The 9343-nt window shown below is 46.5% G+C and overlaps 1 pseudogene; it reads left to right on the forward strand.

Moving 5' to 3' along the window:
• Positions 1-8161: 8161 nt before the first annotated feature.
• On the forward strand, positions 8162-8820 carry LOC147433426 (guanosine deaminase pseudogene; annotated as a pseudogene).
• Positions 8821-9343: the final 523 nt, after the last annotated feature.

Raw genomic sequence — 9343 nt, forward strand, 5'->3', positions numbered from 1 at the left:
AAAGAGGAAGTCATCTGAAGCTAAGCAACGGAAGGTTGCCTATCGATTTGCATGACGCATGCGAGTGCTACCAATCCACTTCGAGAATCCGGAAGAAGAAGTGGTAAGAAGATTCCCATGTCCTAGGGAAGAGTGGTTCGGCTACTGCTCTCGCTGTTTTGGAAAGCGAGTGGAGGATCTTCCTCCGCTCCCTGTACAACTTATCCTGAAGAAGCTCTCTGGACGAGTTGCAACTGAATGGAATAGAATTCATGCACCACACCGACTACGGAAATTACCTGCGATTGCTATTAGCCAAGAGGCTGGGAGTGGTCAGACGCGTCGCCATCACCTCGTACGTGCTGAGCAACGAAGGAAAGGTAGAGCCCATGAAAGGAAACGACCTCTTGTGGATGTGCCAACTCATCAACACTGGCACGGTAAGAGTATAAGTAAGTATTCTACCCTCTGTGCATGATGGAATATGGACCGACGGCATTCCCGTTCAGATTCCTGCAGCATATGCATGTGAATATCCATGTAGATAGGAAAGTCTTTTACCAACAAAAGATCGTACACCTATTCGGTGCGGCGGTACTAGGAGAAATCCTCAATTCTCTGAACCCTATCATTCTCCCCATATTGGATTACCATCATTCCTTTAATGTCTCTATCTTTATCCTGTTTTAACCTATCTACCCACCCCTGTAAAAAGTCACTATGAGCCGCTACTATTGTTAATGTATTAAAAAAAAAGGGTTTTTAATTTCCTGAGTCACTACCATGGAAAGTGTTTCTTTCCCCACGTTCAGTGGAAAGAAGGGAGAAGATCTCACCACCGACTTTTTGGATGATTTTGACATTGGTTGTGTCGTCTCCAACAAAGATGACGATGCTTCACGACTTAGAGTTTTTCCTCTACTGATGAAAGTAGAGGCCAAGTCCTGGTATAATGCATTGCCCCAGGCTACCAAGAATGCATGGGATGTGTTAAGGGCTGCTTTTGTAAAGAGGTTTGTTGGAGGCACAACCTCGGAGAAGCTATGGCAGCTACTACTGACAGAATTAAAGCAAGAAAGTCTGCTGGAGTATGCCACCTACGAGTCCAAATTTGTGGACTTATGGGAGAGATGGGTTGCCTCACTGGAGGAAGGCGAAGGAGCGCCTAATTTCCTAAAGAAGGAACATTTAATTGTTGGTCTATGGTCGCCGCTTAGAGAGAAGGTGAAGGGAAGGTTTCCTGCAACATATGAGTTGGCAGTCGAAGTAGCCCGGCTTAAAGACAAAAAGCTGCGCACGCAAGAAAGAGTAAACAAGTCAAAGGAAATAAGCTCGGCTCGACCAACCCCATTGATTGCAACAGCCAATCATAGATTCCAACAACAAGAGGCATCAGAAGAGCAGCAAGACCTACTGAGTTGCATCACCACCCAACTAGAGAGTTTATCCGTGCATCTGGTGCAGCAAGGGCATGCACCTGGCAAGAATCCAGAACAAGGAAGAGGACAACGAAGGCAAAACCAAGAGTACCATTGTTACAACTGCGGGGAAGACGGCCATGGAATGTACTACTGCCCACACGCGAGGAGGAAGAATTTCAATAGAGGGGGGAGACATAACCAGATCTCTCCATCAAGAGCAAGACCACCACCACCTAGGCAACCAGGACCGATCCCACCGGTCCAAATCCTTCGACCACCTGTACAATAGCAACCACCACCCCAACCTCTCATTCCGCCACTACCCCCACCACCTGCTGTGAACCAAGCGGTGAGTGTTATTAGCTTGGAGGTTAAAGGGAAGGCAAAGGTAGAAGAATCAGTTTGAGAGAAGCACAAAGGGAAAGTGAAGGTAGAAGAAGTGGATGCTATGGGAGTGAAGCATGCCAGGCACGAAGAAGCATCTCAAAGAGAAGAGAAGATGAAAGGGAAGCCCGAGTCTAGCAAGCAAGAAGCTAAACTGCGACGGAAGATTGACATCATGGACTTCTCACTAGGTGAGTATGCAAAACCCTATGACTTAGTTCAGGATGTGTTAATGCAGGGCCTGAAGATAACTTGGCCCCAATTACTCCACCTTGCACCAAGGATGAGGAGGCAATGGACAAAAATGGTAAGTACCAGGAAATCAAGGCCCAGGATAGCTGGGGCTATCTCTGGAAGGGATCTCGATGACATCCTACCAACCATGGACGCTCACATCAAGGGGCAACGAATCTCAAATGTATACATAGATGGTGGCGCACAAATATGCGTCATGAGTGAAAAGATGATGCACCATCTAGGTCTAGAGGTAAGTAGGCAGGCACCCTGCCGAGCCAAGATGGCAAACAATGTAAGAGTGAAATGCGTAGGCATTGTAAATGTGGTCAAAGTAAAAGCATTCAATACACAAGTGGAGGCAGACATCGTCGTCATGCCACACAAAGGGGAGGGCTACCCCATCATTCTTGGGAGGCCTTGGCTTATGGCTATGGAAGCTAAACAAGACTAGAGCACCGGGATGATTCAGATGAAGGACGCTAAAGGGAAGTCCATATTCTACGACATGAGGGTTGGAAAGCAGCACAACATGATCTTGGAGGCTTCAGAAGATGAGTCCACCAGCGACTACTTGTCTACCTCAGAAGAAGAGACGACCACCACCGACGGAAGTGACAATAGCATCGAAGTGATGGGGGTCATTCTTAAAGACCCAAAAAGATTGACACAATCAGAAACACCCTTGACAAACCAAGAGGGATCATCAGGTATGCAGTCCTTGGAGGATACAGGTAAGTTACAAAAAATTCTCTCAAATGAGTTAACCAATGAAGAAATGAAGGAGTATGTCTCCATGCTAGGTAACTTCACTACTTTGTTCATTGATGGCTATGATAAGATCACAGGAATTATAGTAGTGCAACACCACATAAAACTCAAGGAAGGTAGTAAACCCGTAGTACAAAAGCTCATAAGACTTGGAGTAATCCAACAAGAGGCACTGCATAAAGAAGTGAGAAGTTTGCTACAAGCAGGTTTCATCTACCCTGTCGAAGACTCAAAATGGGTCTCCCCAGTAGTAGTCACACCAAAAAAAAAATGGTAAGTGGAGAGTCTGTGTGGATTATAAACCTCTCAATGCAGCCACAAAGAGGGATCACTTTCCCCTCCCATTCCAGGATGAAATACTCAATGAAGAGGCAGGTCACAAGCGATACATAGTGTACGATGGCTACTCAGGATACTTCTAGATTAGCATTGTGGAGGAAGATCAGAAGAAGACAACCTTCATCACACCTTGGGGATTTTTTGCCTACAGAGTGATGCCGTTTGGCCTCACTAACGCCCCAGCCACATTTCAGCGCTATATGACTTTTGTTTTCCAACCCTACTTTGGAACATCAATACGGGTTTTCATAGATGATTTTTGCATCTATAGCTCACGAGCCCTTCATTTAAGCAAAGTCTATGATGGCTTAACCAAGCTATAAACCTTGGGTGGCCAGCTCAACGTGGATAAGTGTCACATTGGTGAAAGCAAAGTCACTCTCCTTGGTCATGTAATTTCAGCAAAACGGATCGAGGCTGACCCTAGCAAGATTCAGGCCCTGGTATCTTTGTCGTCACCCATCACCGCTAAGCAGCTTCTTTCTTTCCTTCAGAAGCTAAGATACTTAAGCAGGTTCATTCACTTGCTATCCCAAGTGGTCCTTCCCCTACGACAGCTCACCCAGAGGGATGTCTTCTCATGGAGTGAAGAGAATGAGCAGCAATTTACTGAGGTAAAGCAAATCCTAGCTAAGCTTCCCACTATTTCACCTCCTAAGTGGGACGAGCCATTTTATGGGTGCGTCCTATTTACTTCTCTAGTCGGGTCATGACCCCGTCATAAAGGGGATTTACCGAAGTAGAACACATGGTTCTCGCACTAATGTTTGCTACCACAAAGTTCCGCTCCTATCTCCTGCCTAGACCCTTTGTAATCCTGACAATGGAAGAGGTTTTCCCATATGTAATGCGACACATGGATGTCTCATCAAGGATCTCAAAGTGGTTGATTAGATTACAAGAGTTTGACTACACCATGCAAGTAGAAAACTCCACCAGGGCTAGTTTAGCGAGAATTCTCACTCATCGCCATTATGAGAAGAAGCTGAAGGTCAACACGGAAGCAAAGGAAGAAACACCAATGGTAGAAAGTCCTAGGGTAGAAAGAGCTCACTCTCTTTTCTTTGACGGAGCATACAAGAGAACAATGGATCAGTCTACAACAGGCATAGTCATTTTCAATGAACATCAAGAAAGAATGTTCTCCATTGGGTAGTTATTACACTCCCACTCCAACAATGAACCAGAATATGCAGCCCTAATTCTTGGGTTGGAACAATGTATTTCACAAGGAATTCAGTGCCTAAATGTGTTTGGCGATGCTTTGCTTTTGATAAGGCAGATAAATGGCACCTGGATTTGTAAGAATCAGGTTCTACTTGGTCAACTCCGCCAAGTTAAGGACCTTCTAAAGAAGTTTGAAGCAGTGAAACTATTTCATGTCCCCGGAGCAGAAAATCAAGAGGCAGATGCTCTAACCAAAGGGAGAATACAAGACGTTTCTGTAGGAGCAATCAAACTGAAGCTACCCCTCTTTCGAGGTAGTGATGCTATGCCGGATGTCATCAGTTTTTTAGATACAGGAGAATGTCCAGCAGGATACACCAAAGGCCAGAAGCAGTGGTAAGGAAGGCTACTAGGTACCACCTTGTAAACGACCACTTGTATTGTAAGGGCAAAGATCAAATTCTCAGGTGCCAAAATCCAATGAGATCACAGAGGTAATTTCAAGTTGCCATGATGGCGTCTGTGGCGGTCATTTTGCTCTAGATATCACCAGTAGGAAGATTCTATAGGCAGGATACTTTTGGCCTAGTTTGAACAGGGATGTACACCATTGGTTGTAAAACATGTAAGGCTTGTCAAGTGGCCAGTGATCGCACGTTAACCTACGAGCCACAAACCCCTATCATTTCATATGGTCCTTTTGAGAAATGGGGAATAGATGCTATTGGTCCTTTACCAAGGGCCCAATCAGGTAAACTATACATCATAGTGGGTGTAGACTATATGACTCGATGGGCAGAAGCAACAGCCACCACCCGCATTACAGCCCAAGAGGTGGAAAAGTTCATTTTTGAGCATATCTGTTGCCGTTTTGGCACTCCTCTTGAGATAATATCAGATAGAGGACCAGGATTCATAGGTGATTTGGTGGGAGAACTGATGAAGAAGTTAGGCATCACACGCCGACATTCCACACCATACTATCCACAATGCAATGGTATGGTAGAGAAGGTAAACGGAATGATTTTCAAAATCATCACAAAGCAGGTAAACAATCACACACGGGACTGGGATAAACATCTAATGGCAGCTCTTTGGGCCTACAGAACAACGTTCCGAACATCACTAGGTTTCACCCCTTTCCATCTAGTTTATGGGAAGGAGGCAATTCTACCCATTGAGGTACAGATAGCCAGCTTACGAGTGTTGGCTAGTCAGATACATTGTCCGATTGTAAATCTCCGAAACCACATCTTGGATCTGGAGAGGCTCCAGCTAGATAGGGAAGAAGCAATCAATCACTATGCAGCGCAGGCAAAACGACGTCGGCTCACCTTCAATCAAGGGCTTAAAGAAAAGGGACTCAAAAAAGGTATGCTAGTGCTGAGATACGACAACAGATTTGACACCAAGAAGGACAAGAAATTTCAACCCAGATGGGAAGGGCCATTCATCATCAAGAAACGCTATGACAACGGCAGCTATAAGCTGATGGAAGCAGATGGGAGAATTCACAAGACCAGGGTCAATGGATGGAGACTGAAAAGGTATTTTCTTAGGTTTGATCCAGAATTCATGCTAGACATTCCAGAAGAGGGAGAACCCTCTAACTCCACAATTGAAGATGCAGAGGACGGGCTAGAAGCATGAATGCCTCTAGCCAAAGGGAGAGGGCTAATAATGGCCGATTTTGAAAATCAAAGAAAAAAAAGAAAAAAACTTATTTTTTCCTCTGTTGGAGCCTCGGCGACACCATTGGAAGGCTCGGCACCACATGGTAAACCTAACGACACCTCTACGGGCATGGCATACCCCCCCCTCCCCGTGATTGGCCGGCCTTATCACCCTCAGGCCCCCGCTTGTCTATACCCCAGCCTAGCCGGCCGCCCTCAGTTTCAAATACCCCTACTCTCTCTCCCGGTAGTTATTCCCCTGGCCGAAATTGAATGAAATATTCCCCCCCCCCCCCCCCCTCTCTCTCTCATTTTCCCTACATACCTCTCTCTAATATCCTCTCTCTCACCTCACCCTCCATTTCCCCCCCCCCCCCCCCCCTTTACTGGCCACCCTCAGCCACGTGCAAGCCTCGAGCACTCACCCCGACCCCTCTCTCGCTTTCCCTCTCGCGCTCCCTCTGTGTCGAGCCGCATGTGAACTCTTGCTCTCTCGTATTCTTATCCTCACATCCGGCCCCTCTCACACTCTTCCCCTCACCCTCATTACCTCCCCCCCCCCCCCCCCCCCCCCCCTTGGCCCTCTATCCCCACCCTCTTCATTCCCCCCACACCATTGACTTCTCCCCCCTCCTCTGATCCTTGAGACACCATGCAAGACAGAGAATAGGACAACCCCCCCCCTCACACACACACTCCCCCCCCCCACGATGGGCACCCGCCATAGAACCCTCCCTCTCCCCTATCCACGCCACCTCATCCCCTCTCTCTCCCTCTCGTTCTTCTCAACCCGAAGGCGTAGCGCAAGAAGCCAGACCCCATGCACCCCCCACCACACACTCACTCACCCTCACCCTCTCCCTCCCTCACACTCACACACACACCTCCAATCCCCTCTCCCTCTCTCGCGCTCTGTTTCCGTTCTAGCACCGCTGGCAAATCTCTCTCTCTCTCCCTCTCGGCCTGTACAGGCGCAGCGTAGAGCTTCTCTCCCTCTCTCTCTCTATACACACACACCACACACACACACACCCCATGCATACACACCCTCTCCCTCTCTCGCGCTCTGTTTCGGTTCCAGCACCGCCTGCAAATCTCTCTCTCTCTCTCCCTCTCGGCCTATACAGGCGCAGCATAGAGCTTCTCTCCCTCTCTCTCTCTCTATACACACATACACACACACATGTTGGGCCAAGCCCTTTTTTTGTCAGCCGTGGGGAAAGCCTCTTATAGGCATGCAGTAGAAAGATCAGTTAAAGTCAAGTTTTGCATGGTTTTTGTGGATTTATATACATTGTAATCTCTCTCAATCATAGAATATAGCGTATTATTTTTATTCATAATGTGTCGACTCTCTCTCTCTCTCTCTCTCTCTCTCTCTCTCTCTCTCTCTCTCTCTCTCTCTCTCTCTCTCTCTCTCTCTCTCTCTCTCTCTCTCTCTCTCTCTCTCTCTCTCTCTCTCTCTCTCTCTCTCGCTCGTTCTCGTTCTCATTCTCTGCAAGCCGAGCTCTTCTGCAGACCTCCTCTTGCCATGGCACCCCAAAGGCGGCATCCCCCGTAGCTGCAACACCAACAACTGGTATCAGAGCATTGTCGATCCCCAACCGGCTTTTTGTTCCCCAGGTCCTCCAAATCGAAACTTGGCTTCTCTGCAGCGAAATCGAGAAAGCATGGGTGCTCAACTCTGCAAAACTGAATCGAGCAGGGGAGAATTGGGCAAGTGTAGAGGCAATCTGCAAGTGGAATATTGAAAACTCCATCTCTGTGACAAGCATCGCTTCAGAAATGAGGTCGACTCTGGTGGTCATACTACCAAGCAGTGTCGGAGGGCGTTTTTAAACGTTGCTAATTAAAGAGCTTCAAGTCGGCATGGTTGCACAGCAACAGTTGCAATCAAATTCCCTCTTTTGTTGGCATATTATTATGTCGCAAAAATAAGTTGAAGCCTAGGCGTTGCAGTCCTCAATTACAGCAGACCCAGGACGGCATACTGTTGACTGTGTCAAGCCTGCGAAAGCAAAGCGAGCCATCAACGTTGTCGTCTTCCCTGTCTGCAATACTTCTAATCGACCCTGGTTTTTTCAAATGTCAGGCAATATTGAATTTGATTAAAAGCTTTTGAGTCTTGGCCAACCAAGAGGTCATTCATACGAGCCTCACAAAACGCCGTGAGTTGCAAGTGCTACGAGCGAAGCGACTATAAAAGTTCTCTTTTATCTTCTTCTAAGCGGAGTCATGGATGATATTGTTGCCTCAACCTTTGCTGGTCATCATGAGGAGGTTCAAGATAGGGATTGCAATCAAGAAGCCTATGAAGGTGTGAACTGCGGCCATGGAGGACATTTTGGTTCATTGGTGATGTCGAAGGATGAGATTGTTGTTAGCCGTCACAACATGGTCCTTAAATACATGGATCCAAAAACTCATGCAAAGGTCATAGCCATTCAAGAGGCAAGTAAAAAGCTCCGGCGCATCGAGTTGTCAGACTGGGAGATGTATGCTTTGTGTGAGCCTTACTCGATGTATTTTGGTGCTATACATATTTCTCGAATCAAGCCACTGATCTATGGAGCTCAAGCTGAAGAAACCATTGCAGTTGGCTTTGATGAATTTATTGCAGAAAAGGTGTTTAAAGATACTCAAACCAATCGTGCTCAACAGTATTCTTCATCTTCAAGCTCTTTTGCAAATTCACATATGACATCAAAGATCAACAACTTCTCCAGAACCTGCTCAAGCAACAAAATGCCGAGTTCCAAATTAGTTTTACCTATTCAGTATCATAGGTCTGCCATGATTTTGTTTATCATCATCTATATTTTGTCAAAGCTTTGTTTTATTTTGTCAGTTGAAATTTGTACGGGTTATAGACACTGCCACAAATATAAGTGGTAAGACCTCCCAAAACATATGTTCTCAAGTCCTGTTTTGTTACCACTTCTCATGAGGTTACTGGGTACACCTTAAACCCAAGGTTTGGCAGTGAACCAAAAACTCCATTTTTGGTAGCTAACTTTTTTTACCTACACCCTATCTGTTCAAGGGGGGGTACGACGACAACAAAAAAAAAGGAGGACCCAAATCACGCACCGCCAACAACGAAAAGAGGAAATGCGCCGAAGGCATGCGCCGACTAACCCCGAAAAGAAGTAGGCTCTACACTGACTCACCGGCAACACACCATTTGCCGACAACACGCAACCACGATGCCGTTTCCAGTAATTTATAGGGTATTTTCATCATTTCTTCAATTTTCACCCAAGCCATTGTAAAATTCCCATTTTTGTAAATTTCCTCTCTCTAGGTGATGGTCACAAAGGCCCACCTAGAGATTCTCATCTTTTAATAACCTCCCAAAACAAAGCAAGGGTCAAC

This window comes from Adiantum capillus-veneris, chromosome 20 (assembly GCF_014529385.1).
Source record: "Adiantum capillus-veneris isolate H3 chromosome 20, ASM1452938v2, whole genome shotgun sequence".
Taxonomy (NCBI): Eukaryota; Viridiplantae; Streptophyta; class Polypodiopsida; order Polypodiales; family Pteridaceae; genus Adiantum; species Adiantum capillus-veneris.